This window comes from Leopardus geoffroyi, chromosome B3 (assembly GCF_018350155.1).
Source record: "Leopardus geoffroyi isolate Oge1 chromosome B3, O.geoffroyi_Oge1_pat1.0, whole genome shotgun sequence".
NCBI classification, from domain to species: domain Eukaryota; kingdom Metazoa; phylum Chordata; class Mammalia; order Carnivora; family Felidae; genus Leopardus; species Leopardus geoffroyi.
The window spans coordinates 102,995,653-103,018,051 of NC_059337.1; the positions used below are offsets into that span (position 1 = coordinate 102,995,653).

A 22,399-nucleotide genomic window follows, 5' to 3' on the forward strand; every position below is an offset into this window, starting at 1 on the left:
ATATTTATATTGAGTAAGAAACTGTCATAAGGTGGTTAGTCTATAATAATATGTTATATACCATTTTCTAGTTTCAAATTAAAAAAAATTTTTAACATTTATTTATTTTTGAGAGGCAGAGAGAGGCAGAGCATGAGCAGGGGAGGAGAAGAGAGAGAGGGAGACACAGAATCTGAAGCAGGCTCCAGGCTCTGAGCTGTTTGTTAGCACAGAGCCTGATGCAGGGCTCAAACCCACCAACTGTGAGACCATGACCTGAGCTGAAGTTGGACACTCAACTGACTGAGCCACCCAGGCGCCCCATAGTTTCAAAATTTTAAAAAATACATGATCTCAGGGCACCTGGCTAGCTCAGTCAGTAGGGCATGCAACCCTTGATCTCAGGTTGTGAGTTCAAGCCCCATGTTGGGTGTAGGATTACCTTAAAAAAATACATGATCTCGGGGCGCCTGGGTGGCTCAGTCGGTTAAGCGGCCGACTTCGGCTCAGGTCATGATCTCGCGGTCCATGAGTTCAAGCCCCGCGTCGGGCTCTGTGCTGACAGCTCAGAGCCCGGAGCCTGTTTCAGATTCTGTGTCTCCCTCTCTCTGACCCTCCCCCGTTCATGCTCTGTCTCTCTCTGTCTCAAAAATAAACGTTAAAAAAAAAAAATTAAAAAAAAAATACATGATCTCATTTGATTCGCACACTAACCCTTAGAGCTAAGTACTTGTATCATCTGCTAATCAGGGAGGAAACGAAAACTCTGAGAAGTGAAATGACTTGTCCAAAGTCACTCAGCTAAGAAGGAGCATAGTAAGGTTCTGTGATTGCAAATTCAATATTAAAAAAAAACAAAACCAAAAACCTCCTTATAAGGAAGTGTATAAAATCCTTATAAGGAAGTGCATAGAATCAAAGAGGCTTTAAAGTTTGTTTCTTCCAATTACTAGGTATATTTGGATGAAGTGTACATTTTTCAATGCTGAATTCTGTTAGAAGAGTTTATATGACGCTGGCTGGTAGCCATTCTCATATTGCTGACTAGGTTGAATGTTACATGTGTGCTCATTATTTAAGCTAATAAGCTAAAAAAGATATCAGGAATAATTGAAACCTACATATAAATGAAAACTTACATCTTATTTGTTTTTTAGAAAGAGAGAGAGTGTGCACGTGCCAGCAGGGGAGTGACAGAGAGAGAATCTTAAACAGGCTCCACACCCAGTGTGCTGAGTGAGATGCAGAGCTCAGTCTCATGACATCATGACCTGAGCCAAAATCAAGAGTTGGATGCTTAACTGACTGAGCCACTCAGGTGCCCCAAAACTTACATTTTAAATGTTTGTATATCTAAGGGTTTATGTTTTGGGAGTCAACCTAGTGCAGTGGCACATGCATAGGGATTGGAGTCAAACAGATCTGGGTTTAGGTGCTGGTTTTTGAGTTCTGTGTCCTTGAGCTAGTTACTCAGTGTGAGCCCAGTGCTATACTATAGGGTGGTTTTGGTAATTGTGTGAGATAATGTACATTAAATACCTGCACAGTGCATATATGCACAATCAGTACTGGTTCATCTTTCTTCATCAAATCCACTAGTTTTCAATCATTGGACAAGTTTTTGAAGATGTGAGACATGACTGTGGTCTCAGTAATGTTAAATTATGCTACAAAGTAGCTACAAAGTAGCTTTTCCTCTCTGCCCATTCCTGCCCAAGTTTCCCTTGAAAGGCCCCAGTGAAGTCTTGGGATAACTCCCTTCTGCTTATATGAGATTTTAATATTTCCTGTAGCTATTCAGAAGTGAAACAAAGATTGTTCTGCTTCTCTATTATTGAAGAATAAGCCATTTAAAAATCATAAAAATTGGGGCACCTAGGTGGCTCAATTAGTTAAGTGTCCGACTTTGGCTCAGGTCATGATATCAGGGTTCATGGGTTAGAGCCCCGCATTGGGCTCTCTGCTGTCGATGCAGAGCCCCCTTGGGATCCTCTGCCTCCCTCCCTCTCTGTTCCTCCCTGCTCGCTCTCTCTCCCTCTCTCAAAAAATAAATAAAAACATTTTAAAAATTATAAAAATTATATAGGGTGAGAAATTCAAGCAGAGCTTGGCTGGGTGATTCTTCTCCTCCATGTGGTACTGACTAGGGCCACTGGTGGTATTTAATTTGTGGTGTAGAAAGTCTGGGATTCTGGAAGCCTTTATTCACTTATCTGGCCCAGTGGTAGATACAGTTAGAAGGCAAGGCCCAGGTGGGTCTCTCTTCCTCCCCATGTAGTCTTACAACTTCCCCACATGGTCTTTCCAGCAAAGTTGTTGGACTTTTCACATAGTAGCTCAGGGCTCTAAGATCTGTGGTTCCATGAGACAGGAAGTAGAGCTGCCTATCTCTTAGAGCCTGGGCCCAGAACTTGGGACATTTACTTCTAGCATATCCTATTGGCCTTTGCAGATTCAAGAGGAGGGCACACAGAACCTACCTCTCCATGCAAAGAGTGGCAAGTAATTTGTCATGAAAGCACCTGAATACCATATGCTTGAAGAGACTACATGTCAAAGGGGCACAATGCAGATTTCCAATAAACACAGTTACGTGCTAGATACTTTGTTGGGATAGCTGATCACTTGTGAATCTACAGCCGCAGATGTTCCTATGCACTTCTCCATTCCATTAATGGGTGGAGAAGGTGTACCTGGAATCTGCCCTTTACTTCTAGTTCTGTGAATTGCTTCATTATACTTTCATCTCTGCCATCCCTGATCTGATGGAATAGGAGATGTAATCTGTTACTCACATATTACTCAAATCTCTGTATAACTCACCCCTTCTGGGAAATCTTCCCTAGACAAAACAGGAATAGCTAGCTTTCTCTCTCTGCTGGAGAGATGTGTACTGTGTGTCTTTAAAACTTTTCCAAAATTCAGAACAAAGAGAATTATTATCAGAAGGCGCACTCCAGTAAATTGTGCTTTGTTAAATTAAAAAAAAAAAAAAAAAGAGATGAGTACTCTTAAGGTGATAGTGTTACACTCTACAGCTTTCAATCAAATTTAATTTCTGAGTTGTTACACTTAGTGATACCTCAGATGCTAATCCTTTAGCAGGTTAGTTGCTGTCTCAGTAGTTTTTGGAAGGTAGTAAGCAGCAATCAAGATTAATTATATTTTAGGTTAATTATATGTTAATTATAGTTATATTATACTATATTTAAAAATGTACAGGGTAGGTCTTAATTCCTAATAGGGCTTACCATGCATAACAGTTCTAGTTAGTCTTTTTGTTTAGCTGTGAATAAATAGAAATCTTATAAAGAATAAAGCATCTACTCACTTTCCTTTTAAAAAGTCAAAAGTCCAATCATCCAGAAAAATTGAAATAGCTGATACATTTATGCTTCTTTATTTCAAACTATGGCACACAAAAATGAGTGAGTTCTGACCGTAAAACTTAGTATATTTAGGGTAAACATGTCCCCAAACTCGACTTACTGTCTTATATACAAATGTACTTAAATATTACTGTCTCTAAAATGACACTGAGGTTTTACTGAAGTCAGAAAAATGATAAAAAATTTTTTCTAGCCTAAAACCTGTCTTGGTACTAACCAGAGGAAGTTAGGTGATTGTTTGTGAGCTAAATCAAGAGTCCTTAAACTCCATTATACAAATGATGCACTTCCCCCTTTGTATTGAGTTTAATGGCTTCACTCTTCAATAAAGCTGGATCCTTTGGCACATGCTTAGGAGACAGCCAGTGGTTTAGAGAGAGATTGCTTTGAAGGCATTGGAGCAGCTGAGGGACTAACACTACTGAGAAAGGAAAAAGGACACTTCTGGAGTTAAAATAAGACAGAATGCATTTTTGGAGGAAATAGTGGCTGGAGACTGGCAGAATTCTCAACATCTCAGGCTAACACATTCTTGCTCAGTTTTCATTTGTACTTTGGAGGTGCTCTAGAAAGCTTAGACAAAAATAATTACAATACAAACGTATAGTGCGTTTTTAGCCAGCCCATATACAGGAAATTCTCTGTTGGTGTAGGAACTGTTCTGATGTTCATTCCTTAAAGATTGCTTTTATTCCTCCTTGGTCGGGATGTAGGGGGAGGAGTTAGTGAAGAGTCCTCGTTTTATTTATCTCTATCCACACTCTAAAAGCGTTTGAATCATTTTTGAGGAGAATCTGGGGGTGTTTGTATATGTTCTGGGCAGTGCTTGGCATTCTGCAAGAGACTGATGAGCAATAAGCAATGGTAATCAGCACATCTCCTTTGCCAGTGGAGCAGGAAGATCGCTGCTATCCTCTCAGCAAAGAGCAGACTAATAAGCAGGGATTCGGGCCAACCTCTCCTTTCCGAGGCAGCTTCTTGTTATTTACTCTGGCTTAATGAATGGCCACCAGCTGGCAGACACAGCAGTTTCATAATATTTGCACACAATTTGTTTGGGTCAGTTTTTAATTTCTCTTTCCGTTTGAAGCCAGGGTTACCCGAAGGAGAATTCAGAGAAACTCTGGAGACAGAGGAGCGGATTTCGTTTTCTAGTGATTTCTGGGAGGAAATCTGGGACGCGCAGGGTGAAATCGAGTATCGTTTGGTTAAGGTTAAAAAAAAAAAACAAAAAAAAACCCCAACCAGTGTGGGGGCCAGGTGGTGCTTCAGTGGGAGGGCCATGCAAGACGAAACCAGCTTTGGGGGAAGGAGGGAGCGAGGGAACGAGAGCAGGGCTAATGAATGAAGGGAATTCCGCTGAGCCTCCAAACCCTGGACTCCCACCCTCCATCTAGCTGCGGGACTTTGCCGCGGGAGGAAAGCCCCGGAATCCCGAGCCAGCGGCACCCTGGGGCTTACCGGAGCCCGCGGACGCGTGCGCCAGGGCAAAGGCGGCGGGCGCCTGTCCCTTTAAGGGGCCGGTCTCCGGGCACCGCCGGCCCAGACGCCGGGACGTGCCGGGGGCCGCCCCGCCCCGAAGCCGCCCGTTTCCTGCCGGGCGGCGCGACGGCACCTGAGCAACTGCGGCGGCGGCGGCGGCGCCTCTGAGCGGGCGGCCGGGGCTGTAGTGCCCGTGCCGCCGCGTCTTCCCGGTCTCCTTCCCCGGCTGCTTAGGGTAAGGGTGAGCAGGCCGCGCCGGGCCGGGCGCCGGCCTTGGGGACCAGGGTAGGGAGGGCTGTGCCGGCCGCGGTGTCCCAGGGCGGGCGGGAGGGCCGCGCCGGACGGGGGGCGCGGCCCCGGGGCCCGGACACCGCCCGCCGCTGCCACAGCCCGCTGGGTAGGCCTCGGGCACTGGGTCGCCCCAGTGAAGCTCCTGCCTGGGTCGGGCCGCCGCGGCGGGAAGGCTCCGAGGGGCCGCTTGGCCTCGCCCGGCCGCCCAGGGCCCGACCCCGGCTCCGCCGCGGCGCCTACAAGTGTGGCCGGGGAGTCCCCCGGGGACGTCTCCCGGTGCGAGGTTGGCCGGAGAGGGCCCTGGGGTGACCGAGGCGCCTATTTTTAGCTGGGCCTGTGGGCCCCCAGGAGGAAGGCGGATTACCGCCTCCTCGGCCGGCGGACAGAGGGAGCGCGTCTCCGGCGGCGTCCCTGGGCCGGAGCTGGGCCATGCTTACGCCATGCTGGAATTTCAGTTCTCGCTGCCCCTCCGGATACTTAGGGAACCGGTGCTGGCCCTCTTCCCAGTGCCCCCTCCCACCGCCGGGTGCGTGTCCCTGGGTCACGGTCGGGAAGGCGGGGGGGAGTTGGGGCTGGGAAAGATGCGTTTGGGGAGAGTTTGGAAAAATCTCTGGACCGCCCTAGAGACGGGGGAAGTTATCCCTTCCTCTCCCTGAGGGGTGTGTCTTCCTTAGTGATTCCCCCTCCCCCTTCAGTTTCCAACAATGAGAATTTTGGCGTTGGGGAGCTAGGCAGAAAACCGAACCGGCAGCCTAGGAAAGTCATACGGTAATCAGACACCAGGTGTGGGATGTGCAACCCCGCACGTTGGTTGTCGAGGAGCATGTGTGCACCAGAGAAGGGCAGCTCCCGGCGCCGGGAGCGGCATCCTAACCTTGTACAGCTGCGGCTTGATCAGGTTAAAGGGCGGGCTGTTTACTTTTAGCCTTTACTTCTGGGAGGAAGGAGGAATCGAAATTCGTAGTTGGGCCTGTATCAGAAAAGGATTCCTTAGAAGGTATGTGAATAGGCACTGCTTAAAGAGCTAACTGTTCCAAGTTGTGGGTTTTTTGAGATGCTTTGTGGAAAGTCTTGAAAATTTTAGACAGCCGTAGCCTGCTATAGATAAACACCTTGGGGTGAACAGAGCACTTTGAATTGTTTAGGAATTGATTTAAAAATTGAGTTTTTGCTAAATTAGGTTGCACTTGTTCTATCTCACCTAGTAGGCAAATGGCCACACTGCCTCCAGGTTGGCTAAAACGGTTGCCAACAAGACTGGGATGATCTTTGCAAGAATAACACTGAGTACTTTGGAGTTGATCTGTATTTGGGGTAGACGTGCCCTGCTGTAGGCTTTCATATTTACTGTGCTTTTTGATAAACAAGCTCTCCCTCCTCCCGTTTCATTCAAAGATCTAACAAGAAATAGCTGGATTTATTGTTTGTAGGTTCTAAGAAAAGTTCATCTTCCTCTGTAAAATTAGAAATATCTTTTCTAATTTTACAGCATGAGCGGTCATAACTATCTCTGTCAAGTGTGCTTAGAGAATGCAGTGTTCTATTTACCTTTATGAGACTCATAATCACACTGAAGCTTAAAATAAAAGAAAGCCAATGAAAAAATTTCTTTAAATATTAAGCTCTTTAAAATTGTAAGGGATATTGAGTATTAACCTTTTCTTGATGACTCAGGGTCAACATTCCGAAGAGTCATTAATTTATGATTTTGTTCCAATTTAGGTTTTTCTGTGTCATCCCTTAGCATCAGTAGTCTTTTCTGCTTGATGCAAGTGTTTTCTTGGGTCTCTGACCCCAAGCATCCTTCCAGTTTGTAGGCTTTAATGTGGGAAGAACATTTTAATAATTAGCTGTTAATTAAGTCAATATGGCTTTTTAATTTTTTATTTAATTTTTAAAATTTTTAAATGTTTTTTGAGAGAGAGAGAGAGAGTGTGAGTGGGGCAGAGAGAGAGGGAGACACAGAATCTGAAGCAAGCTCCAGGCTCTGAGCTGTCAGCACAGAGCCCGGTGCGGGACCGGAACTCACTGTGAGATCATGACCTGAGCTGAAGTCAGATGCTTAACCAATTGAGCCACCCAGCGCCCAATCAATATGGCTTTTTTAAAGTGCCTAAGAAGTGAACGCTTTTTTGAAGCTTCTACGACTCAAGATTGTTACTGTTATTAAAGTTAAAATAGAATTTTCCTTAAAAATATGGAAGATATAATTTTAGTTAAATACTATAATTTTTGGCAAAGTTTTTTAAAAAAATTTTTAATGTTTATTCTTGAGAGAGAGCGCGCGCGCGCGCATATGAACGGGGGGGGGGGGGGGGGGGGGGGGGAGGGGCAGAGAGAGAAATCCGAAATCACAGAGATGTGAAATCCGAAGCAGGCTCCAGGCTCTGAGCTGTCAGCTCACAGCCCAACTTGTGGCTTGAGCCCATAAGCCATGAGATCATGACCTGAGCTGAAGTCAGACGCTTAACCGACTGAGCCACCCAGCTGCCCCTGTAGCAAAGTTTTAATCTAAAGGATCTTATAATACTTTGTAAAAATTTCATTTGTTAGTAAATTTAGTATTTTCAGGAAGTACTTTTGGATTTTTCAGGAATCTGACCTCTAATATGTAATGAAGAAATGTAGAGAGACCATGCTTTGCAGGAGCATCAAATATTTGAGGGTAACATCTTATAAGTTGCTTGTTCTGTGTACTCTTTAAGTTTTTAGTTATTTTGAAGGTAAATCCAGACTACTTAGAGGCTAGAAGCGAGTAACTGGTTCTTTAGAAATGACATCAATCACTGTTATGCATAGAGTTGAGTTTCATTCCTTTCTCTTTCCGTTTTTGTTAACATGACTTTGGATGTTCTCATCCTAAAAATGTAGTTTATGTGCAAATCACAGGGAAAACATTGATTTAGATAGGAGTATATGCTACTTTTTCTATACACAAATTTAAAATCAAACGGGGAAAAAATCTTAAGCAATATGAACTGAGGAGTTTGATTAACTTAACCTGTGGTATCTGAGCTCTAGAAAAAGAAAAGTAATGACAATTTATAATTATTTGTATGCCGGGCTGTTGACTTGCTGTTTAAACGAGTTTTTGGTCTTTGAGAGAGATGGCAGTGCAGACCATTTAGGCTTTTTTTTTTTTTCCCCCTCCTCTAATGTTATAGACTTTTATGTTAAAAAGATAAAATAGACAAAATATACTTTTAGTGCTAAGACTAATTTTAGTAGAGACTCCAATAGAAAATAGAATATTTCTAGGAATTATTTAAGAAATGTTCCACTCCTTTTATAAAAGTTACGATTTAGTATTTTACGTATCACTTTACTACAGTCTGATTAAGAACTTTTAACTTAAATCTGGTTTCAGCAAAGTGATTTGTATAGAGTGGAACTTTAATTTGTTTATACTCCCCTCCTTCAGGGACAGTGTTTTTTGGGTTTCTTTCCTCACTAATTGCTTTGCTCTTTCTGCCTTATGATTCATCCTCTACTCTTGAAGTTGAAGTGCTCAGTCCTTGGTTCACTTTTCTTTTTATATTTCTCTGGTGATCTCATCCAATGTCATGGCTTTAAATACCTATATGCTGATGGCTTCCATATTTATATCTCCGGCCCAGGCTTTCCTTCTGCACTCCAGACAACCTATTCTGCATTTCTGCTTGTAGGTGAAGTACTCAATTCAAACTGAACTTCCATTTTTCTCTTTAAACCTGCCTCAGATACAGTCTAGTCCATTTCATTTGGTGGTAGCTCCATCCAACATTCATGCAAAAAAAAAGTTGGAGTCATTTCTGACTTATCTCTTTCACACTTGGCATTCTTGGTTCTATCTTATCTTGAAAATATATCTAGAATCAAGTCACTTCTTACCACCTGTATTGCTTTTGAGGCTGGTCCTGGCCATCTTATCTCTAGACTAGATTTCTGTAGTTAGCCTCCTAACTGGCCTTCCTGCTTCTTCCCTAGCTCCCTTTGGTCTTTTTCAACTCAGCAACTAGATTCTATCACTTCTCTCCTCAAAACCCTGCAATGACTTCTCATAGGCAAAGTAAAAGCCTTTACATTGGCTGTTGTCCCTCTTTGGATCACTTTTTCCCTAAAAAATCATCATGGCCAACCCTGTAGTCTTCAAATCTTTGTTCTTCAAATGTTTTTCAAAAGGTCTATCTTATTTTATTTGAAGCTGTACTCCCCTATTTATGATCCCTGTATCTTGCTCTGTTTTCTCCATGGCACTTGCCACCTTCCAACACTATATACTTTCTTTGTTGATTGTGTTCATTGTCTCTCCTCTGTGTCCCCAACACATACTATAACCTCTGTGAAGGCATGGCTTTTTGTCTGTTTTGTTTATTGATGGATCTTAAGGGTTTCGGTCAGTTCAATAAAGATTTATTAAATATCTATTCATTATAAGTGAATTAAATCCTTATTCTGCAGTTTCTCACTGTGATGGATACCTCATTCTCGGATACATATAGTTTTCAGTTTACTCCTTTCCTAGGAGCAGAGAGCAGCAGAAAAGTGGCAGAACGCTTTTGAGAACTCCTTGTTGGAGGGAGTGATGTTAGAGTGTTGTGGAGATCTTTTGGACCTTCTCTGTGTGATTAGGACCATTGGTTAGATAACTTGCATGTTTTAACTTAGAACATTTTTTATTTGGATCAATCTCTTGTCTTTGAGTAGGGGGTTACTAATCTTTTTTTCTGTAAATCATACCCTAAAAGCATTGCCTATGATTTCTAGTATTGGTTTCTTTAAAATGGAATGAAAATGTAGGCACTGGGAAACTTTCCAAGTTAAAAATCATTCTAGATTTTCCATTCATTCATCAAGGCCTTCCAAAGGATGTAACTTAGTTTTCATAGAAATAACAGTTTTTGTTTTCATTCTCCTATTTAATGGATTTATAGAAATAAGTGAGTATATAGGAGAGTAGACTGCTAGCCAGAAACATTTAGCTTTCTGTGTAGACACCGGCCTATGTATTTTTATCAAGGGGAGAAATGTCATTTACTCCAGTGAGAGAGCTCCTTTAAGATAGTTTTCATGTTGAGTAAGTTTCATAGGGGCCATAGTATCCTAGCTGCCTACCGTTATAAGAGGAAAATGTCCTTTATCCATATTTCTTTATTTTGACTGTAACATTTATTTATTTTGTAATGTTTGTTTATTTTTGAGAGTGTGTGAATGTGTGCGCTAGTGGGGGAGGGGCAGAGAGAGAGAGAGAGGGAAACAGAGGATATGAAGCAGGCTTTGCACTGACAGCAGAGAGCCCCATGCAGGGCTCAAACTCATGAACCCATGAGATCATGACCTGAGCTGAAATGGGATGTTTAGCAGACTGAGCCACATAGGCACCATGACTGTTAGTAACATTTATGATTGGTTACCAGAACTTACATGATTTTCAGTAATTGTCTATCACAAGACTTGATGTTATACTACATTCTCACTGGAAAATGTGGGACAATTATTATTTTTGCACGAGTCATTTAATTTGCCAGGGAAACAGCGTGGTCTGGTGTAGTAAGCTGGAGGTCAGTATTTAGGAGACCTACAAGTCTTAGACTTTACTAACTCCAAGATTTTATGTAAGTCCTCTCCCCCCCCCCACCCCCCCAGTAGTTGAATTATATAATGTGTGGTGTAGTGGAAAAAGCATGTGTGCTAGGGAGACTTAAGAGCTTAGGTTCAGCTCTGCTAACTAGTACCACTTACTGTATGTGTGAACTTAACTGTCTTAAACTGCCTAAGTTTCATTTGCCTTGCATGTATTATCTTACTAGTTGCTACATAAGTGATGGCTAATATTAGGGTGCTTATTTGCTGTTAGTCTCTGTAAACACTTATGTATGGTGCCATATGTAATCCTCTTAAACAGTTTTATGGGATAGGTACTATTTGGTGGAAACTAGGGAAACAGGTTAAATAATTTGTTTAAAGAGCAAGTAAGAGGAGGAACCTGAATGTGAACTGAGGTATTCTGATCTAGAGCCCATCCTGATTCATTGAACTGTTTTGAAAGAATGCTTTCTAAAGTAATAATAATAATGGGGTGCCTGGCTGGCTCAGTTGGTGGAGTGTGTCCCTCTTGATCTGGGGGTTGTGAGTTCAAACCCCATGTGGGGCGTAGAGATTACTATACATGAATGAATAATAAATAGGCACTGTCTATGTGCAATTATCTGTTAGGTATTAGAAAGCTACATTAATGTTATACAGGTTTTTTTTTTCTCCCAGAGTTAGAGGATTGATTCTTAATGTTAGCGACTTAAATTTGAGGACTTGAAATTTTTCAAGTGGAGAAAATAGTAAAAGCAATTTAAAACCAAATATTATATAAAATGTTTTATGTAGAAACAGTAGGTAGACTATGCTCTTTCTAGATTCCAAGAAATTTTCTCAGGCTCATTTCTGTGAATGTGTGTTATGAGTTACTGCTGTAACTGCCCACTCTGATGTGGGAACTTTGTCTTCTTTACCAGGGAACTATATTTTTTTGTAGTAGGTGGTGCTCAATTTGATGAATGAATGAATTGCTTGTTTGAAAATGATTGGGACTCATTGAGCCTTCTGCTTCTCATTTGTGCCATCAGTCTTCTGTTAGCATGGCTAGTTGATTTACATGGAATGCCATGTAAAGTGAGACCAAAAATAAGGGTTTCAGGTTTATTCTTGGGAGCAGAATGGAAAATGATTTAATACACGAATTCCAGCAAAAATATTTTTGTGCATAGTACCAGTTAACCTTGTTGATCAGTAATGTAAGTCTTCTGAGTAAAATGTGTGCATACATAATTTAGTGGTTGCATGTGTTTAGATCTAGTTATCTTTGAAATAAATTTGAACAGGCTAAGCTGTACATTGAAAGCTCCCCAGTGTTCTGAATGCTATGTTGCTGAACATTTAAGATGTTTTCTTAAATTTTTAATATCCACACACAGGTTGAATTCCTTTATGTTGGTCTGACCTGTATTCAGTTTATTGGAAGTCATGTTTATTTGAAATGTGTTGTGTAATTCTTTCACATTTTCATAACCTGGATGTCCGAGGGTGGCTGAAGGTTATGAATTCTGTGAAGTGAATTTCTCAAGCTTGTCATATTGGTACTCTTCATATCTGGGTACAGTTTCAGGTTCTCTGGTGTATAATAATCCTTGTGGTTGATACCCTGTTGCTAATGAATGGGAGTAATTTCTTAAATCCCTTCCAGTTTGACCTAGATGTTAACTATAATTTTAAGTTTAAATTGGATCCTTTATAAAAGCGACTTAGTCATTTTGCTCTTTTGGTTGTTGGGGGTGGGAGAGTGTCCAGAAAATTGCATTTAGTTTTAACTTGAATAATGTCTTTCTGAGCTTGAAATTTTTGGAGCAGTTTTCAAGTAAAATACACATTTAAGATTAGCCTCAGAATTCTATGTAAAATATAACCCATGGATTTACCTTGTCTGATAGGGGTAGGGGAGACAAGAAATACTTTATAAATATAAAATAACTGAAATGAACCAGGCTGAATTCTTTCCTGCTTGTCTAGCATTGTTTATATGGTATAAATAGGTGAGTAATTATATTCCATATTCTTCCAGTTTTATTTAAACAAAACATCCCAGCAGCATTTAAAATAATATACCAATTAAAAAAAATTGTTTTTTTGATTTTAGAGAGAGTGAGCACAGGGCAGGGTCAGTGGGAGAGAGAGGATTTTTTTTTAAGTTTATTTATTTTGAGAGAGCGTAAGCAGGGGAGGGGCAGAGAGAGAGAGAGTGGGACAGAGCATCTGAAGCAGGCTCTGTGCTGACAGCAGTGAGCCTGATGTGGGGCTTGAACTCACAAAGCGTGAGATCATGACCAGAGCTGAAGCTAGAAAGAGAGAGATTGAGAGGTTGAGAGATTTTAATTTATATTTATCTCTTTCTACTTGTCATTTTTTTTATTTTGTTGAAAGTTAAAACAAGTATTGAATGATTCAGGTGTACAAAAGCATATAGAATATGTTGTACAATTTGAAGATGAAATATAAAAGAAATAGCTTTGTACCAAATATCTGTGTACCTTTCACTCAACTTTAAATTTTTTTTTGTTAAAAATTAAGTACATAAAAACAAAATAAAATATATGAAAGATAAAGAGTAAGGATGCAGTGAACAGCCTTGTATCTAATACCAGTTCAAGGACATTATCCTAACTTTTTCTTTTTGTGCTACTCTTCCCTGCCCCCCAGAAGTAACCATTATGTTATATTTGCCTTTTTTGTTTTTTGTGGGTTTTTTTAAGTATTTATTTTTAAGAGAGACAGAGTGCGAGTGGGGAGGAGGAGAGAGGGAGACACAGAATCTGAAGCAGGCTCTAGGCTCTGAGCTGTCAGTGCAAATCCCGACATGGGGCTCGAACCCATGAATCGTGAGATGTGACCTGAGCCGAAGTTGGACACTTAACCAACTGAGCCACCCAGGCGCCCCAACTTTTTTTGCTTTTATTTTTGTTTTTTGATGACTTTTTTTTTATGTGATTTTACCACATCTGTTTCTATCCCTAAAATATTTTTTTTTTTCTGTTTTGTTTTTGAACTCTATATAAAAGAGATCCTTCTGTATGAGTTCGTTTGCAACTTTCTTTTTACCCTCAGCTTTATGGTCCTGATATTCTTCCACCATTTTGCATATAGCTCTAATTCATTCACTTTCACTGCTGCATGGAATTTCATTATATGAATATTTTTCACTTTATTACCTATTGACGGGCATTTGGGTTGTTTCCACTTTTCTTTTGCTATTATTATTATTATTTTTTTTCCCAACGTTTATTTATTTTTGGGACAGAGACAGAGCATGAGCGGGGGAGGGGCAGAGAGAGAGGGAGACACAGAATCGGAAACAGGCTCCAGGCCCTGAGCCATCAGCCCAGAGCCTGACGCGGGGCTCGAACTCACGGACTGCGAGATCGTGACCTGGCTGAAGTCGGACGCTTAACCAACTGCGCCACCCAGGCGCCCCTCTTTTGCTATTATTAAAAACTCTGCTGTGAACACCTTGCATAGGTGTATTGGTACGCTTGCATACATAAATGTCTCCTGGATAGTGTTTTTAAAAATGTTTCTGTTACTAACAGTAGGAAATACATTTTACATTATGGGATTCAGTACATTATCAGATGTGCCACATATAGAACAAGAAAGTTTGTTGAAAAAAACCCACACCTATGTGATGGTAGGACATTTCATTAAAAATAAGATAATTAAGACCCACTAAGTTAATTTATCTACTCACTAATGAGTTGAGATTTGCCCTTTGAGCAAATTGTTTTGGACTTTCTGTTTAGTTAGGAGTGGAATTGCTGAGTTGTAGGGGGGGTGCATTTTCAGCTTTATTAGGCAGTGCCAAATTGTTTTCCAGGGCAGTTGTGCCAGTTTATTCCCCTCACTAATGTGTACATGTGATGGCTCCACATTCTTGCCTATACTTGATAATTGGCAAATATTAGAGTAAGCCTCATGATACCTTGTAGGTTTTGCATTTCTGCTTACTGAGAAGAAACATCTTTTCAAATGTTTGCTGCCATTTTTGTTTCCTTTTCTTTGGAATGACTGTTGATTTTTCTGTTGGGTTGCTTTTCTTTTTGATAGGAGTTCTTAATAGGTTCTGAATATTAATTCTTTGCTGATTAGTATCACAAATGTCTTCTCCCACTTTGTGGCTTGTCTTTGTTACATAGTGTCTTTGTTAATAGATAAAAATTTTAATTTTGTTGAATTTATCAGTATTTTCCTTTTATGATTTATACTTTGTGTCTTGTTTAGGAAATCCTTCCCTACCACAAGGTTATAAAGATATTCTTACATGTCCTCTTACAAAGTTTTATGTTGCCTTTCAAAATTCTTTGCCTGGAATTAATTTGTGTTTCTTCTCTTTTATGCTACTGTTTTCTGTAAAATTTTACTGCTTAGCATTTCAATTTGGTTTTTTTAAGGGCTAGAATGTGTGAATTTAGTAGATGCTTTGAAATAAGTCTTTGAATTACTAGTTTTATGCATTGTCCACACCTTGCTTTTAGAGTCATGAGAGTATTAAGATATGGATAGAGTTTAAAGTATGGATAAATTTGAAGTCTCCACTCTCTCCGGGTGACATTATAAGAGATTTGCAAACATTTCCGTGATGCCAGGGTTTGCATCTGGTTTTCTTAAGTTGTTACGGATACTTGTTGTGAAGCAGTCTGGTTAATTATTTCCTTAAATAGCAGCTCATTGTGCTTGGTATTTCACAATTTCACCACAGTGTACTGTATATGAGGACAAACATCTATATATCCAACTAGTACTAAGAGTATGTATACATATAATCTGAGGAATCTGATCTTCAATTTTGGAAAATTCTCAGCTCTTCAAATATGGCTTCTGTTATTTTCACATCTTTTTTGAAAAACCTAAGTTGGGGTCTTTGTACCTCAATTGCTCTTTCAGGTTTTTTTTTTCTCTTTATTTTTCTGTGCCTTATACTAGGTGAATTCAGTACTCTATAGCAGTTTACCAATTCTACTCTGTTCAGTCTGGACTTCATTTTGTCTGTTGAGTCTGTTTGCCAGTATGTATAGTTTTCATCTCTTGGATTTGGAGTTGCTTTTTCATATGCACCCATCTATTTCAGTTCTATTTTTGTTTTATAACCTTTTTTGCTACTTTAAAAAAAGGAGTTTTTTTTATCTCTGACATCTTTAACATGCTGAAATTTAAAAATCTTTATGAAGACTGTTTTATAAAACTAATACCATTTGGTGTTAATTAATGTTTTTTATTGATTTCTCCCCCTCCCCCCCCCCCCCCCCCCCCCCATCATTAATTTTCTTCCTATGGTTTGGGGTTTTGGTTTGTCTGGCTTATTTTGAGTAGAGATGTAAAACAATTTTTTTTTTTTTCCAACTGTGCTAAATCCCCTGTTACCTCTCCTTCTACATAATTTATTTTCAACTGTTTCTACCTGGCTCACTGTGCCTCTAGTCACAAAGTAGGTCTATTCTGGATCAGTTAAAAAAAAACACATACACATACGCACACACACAAAAAGCAAAGTGGATAGAAGTGTTTATAATATGCAGTCCTGTACTGATAAAGGAGATGATTTTGTGTGTGTGTGTGTGTGTGTGTGTGTGTGTGTGTGTGTTATTAAAAGTAGAAGAGAGGGGAGCCTGGATGGCTCATTTGGTTAAGCATCCACTTCTCCACTTCGTGATTTCAGCTCAGGTCATGATATCCCAATTCACGGGATCAAGCCCTGTGTTGGGCTCTGTGCTTGGGATTCTCTCTCTCTGCCCCTGCCCGGCGCTTCTTACTCGCTTGCTTGCTTTCTCTCTCTCTCTCTCTCTCTCTCAAAATGAATAAATAACATTAAGAAATAGAAGAAAATGAAGTCTAAAAAATGATGGTTACTTATGAGGGAGAGACCTACAGTGTAGAAAAGCACAAGGGTATAATTTGTGCTTTGAATTAATTTTTCTTAAGACTTGACTTTGGAGCCATTTAAATATTTTACATAATTGTTAAATGAAAATTTAAAAACCCTTAAAAATAAAAAGTAAAATGAAACCACTGAATCTTGTATTCACTTGGTGAACACCAGAGCGAACTATGCCATGTGACTTTAAAACATGGTAACTTGGCTGTATATCCCAATTGAAATATACCCTGGGAAGAGAGTGGAGGAAGGATGGCAAAAAAGGCAAATCTCAAACTACTATAATCATAATTTTGGTGGTAATGTATATATACGTTGTTATTCCTGTACTATGTAATGTGTGCATTGTGGGCTAAATGAAATGAGTGATTACGCTGGTGTTGTTGAAAACAGATTTTTAGCGTTGTTGAAAACAGATGTAGTGTTAAGGTCAGTGAAATGACATAAAAACTCCATAGTACTAATTTTAGTGAAACGTTCTATATGCCCTCATGCAATAATTTAGCTTAAAATATATACATTTTCTGGTCCTTTTTGACTAAGAAGACCTAGAAATAATGACTGCCTTAGTAGCAAAAAGCACTCCTGGTGCCTATATTGTGGTCTTTAAATACCTTTCACAATAAAAGTAAATTAGTGCTCAAAATGGGCATTTTCTCAGTCTAAGCAGGAAATGTATGAGACTTAAAATTTAATGATTAGTTTCTGTTACAGTATGATACAGGGTTAGATACTTAAAACAACACACATTTATTATACCATGGATTCTGTGGGTCAGGAGTTTAACTGGGTCTACAGTGTTTCACAAAGTTGCTGTTAGGGTGTTGACCAGGGCTGGGGTCTCATGTGAGGCTTAGCTGGGGAAAAATATGCTTCCAAGTTCATGTGATTGTTGGTACTTTACAGGCTGCCTAAGTGAAAGCCTCAGTTTCTTGTTGGTTATTGTCCAGGAAGCTGTTTTTAGCTCCTTGCTCCATGGCTTTCTCCATAGGCAGCTTACCAACATGGCAGCTTGCTTCTTTAAAGCCATTAAGGGAGACGAAGCATGTCCTAAGTAACATGGGTTACAGTCTTAAGTATCATAATCATGTATATGTAATCAATTACATCCTGTCACCTTTGCCATACTTTATTGATATGAAGCAAGTCACAGATCTCACTCACCCTTACCAAGAGATTGCACAAGGGTGAGAACACCCAAGTGGCAGAGACCATGAGGACCACTTTAGAGTCTGTTTGCCACAGACTAGAACATACCTGAAGCAATAGAGGCAAAAAGTATGAGGGTAGTGTTGAAACAACTTAGGGGCCGTCCTGAATAGGATCCCATTGGCCAAAAGGGAATTTGAACATCAGTAAAGGTAATAACTAATGAATTGAAACCAATCAAATGTGTTTAACCTGTGAATCCATACTACAACATTTTTTTAAAAAAAAACCTTTAATTAATTGCTGTTGGACCAGCTTATTATTTTGACAATTGGTAAATACAAGCATTTATCCTACTCATATGAATTGTTTCTCAGGTCAGGGAAGAAATTTGTATAGATGTATTCTACCTAATCAAGAAAGAATGATAGACTTAGAATACCACCAGTTTGCATCTCCCTAATGAATAATGTCTAGGCAAGGATAACCAGTAGCTGCTAATATCACTACAAAAGGGGAGACATCTGGACATTAGATACATACTTTTGGAAATATGCCACGTTGTCTGTGCTGTAGTCTTACACTCAAGTCATAATCCTGAATCCGATGTAGCCTCTAAATTTACCAATTTATTGGAAATAAAAAGGACTAAAGACTTGTTAAATACTATGAAGATGCTAACAACCTATTTATACTAGGAATCTCTACATGGTTTTTCCAGCCCCAAATTCTAAGAATTATAAGAAACTGAATAATAAAAAGAGAAACAAGGATGATGAAAGGAGACAAGAAATATATCAATCACAGTTTGAGCCCCATGTTGGGATCTGGGTTGACAGCTCAGAGCCTGGAGCCTAGTTCTGATTCTGTTTCCCTCTCTCTTTGACCCTCCCCGACTTGTGCGTGCGTGTGTGTGCGCGTGCGTGCGCGTGCGTGCACGCTCTCAAAAACAAATGAACATTAAAAAAAAATACATCAATCACAGAATAACTGAAAAGATATTTACAGTTATGGGGAGATGTGAATGTTTTATCTGTCATTTTAAGTGTTTGGAATAAAACCATCCTTATGGGAGTCTTCATCTTCATTTTTACCTATTCCTATTTTTTAAATTTATTTGAGAGAGAGAGACAGAGAATGTGCGTGTGTGCACACAGGAGAGGGGCAGAGAGAGAGGGAGAGAAAGAATCTCAAGTACACTCCACTGTGTCATCACAGAGCCCTAGGAAGGGCTTGGACCCCTGAACTATGAGATCATGACCTGAGCCTAAACCAGGAGTCAGGCTCTTAACTGCCTAACCAACTGAGCCATCCAGGTGCCCCTCCTAATTTGTTTTTTGAAGCTCAGCTCACAGTATCCTGACTGCTCTAGTTCTGTGATCTGTTCCCTTCCTTTGCTCAACTCTGCCTTCTTTTAATCTTGTTGGGTTATTATTCAACTCTTTAGAATAAATTTGATTTTAGTATCACACTAATTTGTTATGATTACAATTAAAATCTTTAAGCCTTGAAGTGTGATTCTTATTCCTACTAGTTGATCTCACTCATCCTATGTTTATTTAGTCTATTTTGGTGTATAGGTATCCCTTGCTAGTCTAGCTGAGGCTGAATAATTTTTTCTTTTTGAGATAGAACTGGTGTCCCTTGCCCTCTAAACTCTTACTGAACTCAGAATCAAATGTATTTATCCTTGCTTTAATATCTTGAATTCATTCTTGAAAACCCTGCTGCTAAGCGAAAAGCTATTACATGAAAACATATTCCATTAATTTTAATGGTAAGTTATGTTGTGTTCCATCTCAACTGACCAATTTCACATGTAAGAAAATATTAATCTAGCAATGAAGATGAGTTAATGTAAATAGAAACAATTTGAAAACAAATACACTTTGAATGTAAAATGTAATAGGTAAATGAAGGCATAGGAGGGAAGAGAAAACTTGGTGGTGGTTGGTGGGGTGTTACTCTTTGGAAAGTTTATTCTTTTTGTACTGTTTTCTGCACTAATTTCAGCATTTTTGGAGCTCAGTGTTATCTTGCATTTTATCTGCACTTGAGTGGCGCTTGGATGGCTCAGTTGGTTAAGTGTCTGACTTTGGCTCAGGTCATGATCTCACAGTTCGTGAGTTCAAGCCCCGCGTGGGTCTCTGTGCTGACAGCTCAGAGCCAGGAGCCTGCTTGGATTCTGTACTCCCTCTCTCTCTGCCCCTCCCCTGCTCGCACTCTCTCAAAAAATGAATAAACATTTAAAAACAATTTTATTTGCACTTGAAAGTCAAATTATGGCTCAGATAAGCACCTTCAGAGGAATAAAGGCCAAACACAAGTCCTTTAAACAGTGCAGAAATAGAAGCTAGGCAGAAACGATGGAAGAGTTGTAGAAGATGCTAGCTCTGCGGTCCTCTTGACTGGCATATGTGTACAAAGCAAAATGTGCTGGGTTCATCCAGTTGTGTGTAGTACATCGATATGTATGATATAATTGGAAACCATTATGTTAAATAAATTGTTGAGCATGTCTTTAGCTGAAATCATAATGTTGAAATTTTTTTGTAGAATTTTTAGTGTGCATTTAGGTGAACAGTCCCTAATACAAAAAAAAAAAAAAAAAAGCCATTGTTAGAAAAGTAGTACTTTTCAAGAGCCATTTTCATGAAAACCGGTTAATTGAATTATTTATTTATTTATTTTAATAGAATTTATTTATTTTGAGAGAGAATGCATAAGCAGGGGAGGGACAGAGAGAGGGAGAGAGAGAGAATCCAAAGCAGTCTCGGTGTTGTCATCGAGGAGCCCAGTGCAGGGCTTGATCTCATGAACTGTGAGTCATGACCTGAGATGAAATCAAGAGTCGGACACGTAACCTACTAAGTTACCCAGGTACCCCTGAACAATTTATTATCTGAGGTAAATCTGTAGACTGAAATAACATGGTATCCCTCCTTATGTAAGCTAGCTACTGCTACTGGAATTTCTGCTCTTCCAGCTGGGGAACTGAAGGAGTTTGGTGGCAAAGGATAAAATAAAAATCTTACTTTATGAAACATTATTTAGTTGGTTTATCCTTTGTTTTCATTCCTCGTTTGAGATATTCTTATGTTCAACACATCATCATAAACTGACTTATTCAAGAAATTTATTAAAATGTAAGTAAGTTCAGGCAGAGAACAGAGAGTCCTTTGATAGGTGATTAAGGCACTTTCTAAAACATTAATTGGCACCTTTGGAATATGATCATTTAACCTTTTAACTATTTATTCCCTGATTGGTACTACCATTCAGTCATGTTCATTATTTACCTATCTTGTCTTCAAGGGTAGCTTGTCTACTTTATCAACTGTTCTGCCAGAATCAGTCATTCTATAATGTGTATTGGGTTTTCCTGATTTAGTAAGCCTTTTGTATTTAAAACAAAAAGAGAGAGAGAGAGAAAGGGATATTGGAATGACTTGTTTATACTGAATGACTTTTGATGCACCTAAATTTTTTAGTTAGTGACTTTGGATTTATCCATAATGAATTCACCAATTTTAGTTTGACCACTTCCTGCTCTTTTCAGTACATGGCAGCTTTTACCTTTTTTTTTTTTTTTTTTTTTTTAATTCTTCAGGCATCTTCTAATAAAACAAGTCTTTTATAGACCTTGAAATGTAGAATTGTGGCATCTGTGTACTGTCTTTTGAAGGCAGTATCTATCTTCACATGGCTCTTAAGGTTGTCTTGTAAACATGGTTTCTAAGCCCAGTCTGCAGAACAGAATAGCTTTAGGATAGGAGCCTCTTCTTATGGCTATATTTTATTTTATTTATTTTTTTCCAGCATTATGAAAGTGTAATTGAGATAACATTATGTAAAGTACAGTGTAATGATTCGATATATGTATACTTTGCAAATAATAAGGTTAGTAAACATATCCATCACCTCATAGTTATTTTTTACGTTTTGTTGTTTTTTGCAGTGAGAACTTTTAAGATTTACTCTATTAGTAACTTTCAAGTATGTAGTATTGTTAACTGTAGTCCCAGTGTTGTTCATTAGATCCCCAGAACTTACTCATCTTGTCATTGGAAGCTTGTGCCCTTTGACCACCTTCACCAATTCTCCCTCCCTCTCTTTGTAACCACCAATCTACTTTCTGTATGTATGAGTTTGGATTTTTGAGGAACCTTTGTACTGTTTTCCTTAGGGCTATACCAGTTTGCATTCCCACCAGTAGGGTGCAAGTGTTGTCTGCATAGCCTTGCCGGTGCATGTTATCTGTCTTTTTGATAATAGCCATTCTGACAGGTCAAAGGTGATATTTCATTGTGGTTTTGATTTTCATTTTCCTGATGATTAGTGATATTGAGCACCTTTTCATGTGCCTGTTGGCCATTTGTATATCTTCTTTGGAAAAATGTCCATTCAGGTCCTTTGCCCATTAAAAAATTAAAAAAAAATTTTTTTTTAATGTTTGTTTATTTTTGAAAGAGACAGAGGGCAAGCAGGGGAGGGGCAGAGAGAGAGGGAGACACAGAATCTGAAGCAGGCTCCAGGCTAGGAGCTGTAAGCACAAAGCCTGACAGCGGGGCTTGAACTCATGGACTGTGAGATTATGACCTGTGCCAAAGTCTGATGCTTAACTGACTGAGCCAGCCAGGCGCCCCTTTTGCCCATT

At 39.6% G+C, this 22,399-nt stretch overlaps 1 protein-coding gene across 10 annotated transcripts in view; it reads left to right on the top strand.

Moving 5' to 3' along the window:
- Positions 1-4,659: 4,659 nt before the first annotated feature.
- The window catches only part of KTN1 (kinectin 1), a 109,468-nt gene continuing 91,728 nt past the window's right edge, over positions 4,660-22,399 (top strand). For 8 of the 10 annotated variants that reach the window (XM_045451050.1, XM_045451054.1, XM_045451055.1 and 5 more), the window contains exon 1: positions 4,660-5,085. The gene's annotated coding sequence lies outside the window, so the exon portion shown is untranslated. Of the gene's footprint in view, positions 5,086-5,240; positions 5,668-22,399 lie in introns of those variants that run through there. The other 2 variants (XM_045451056.1, XM_045451051.1) reach the window with 2 other exon arrangements.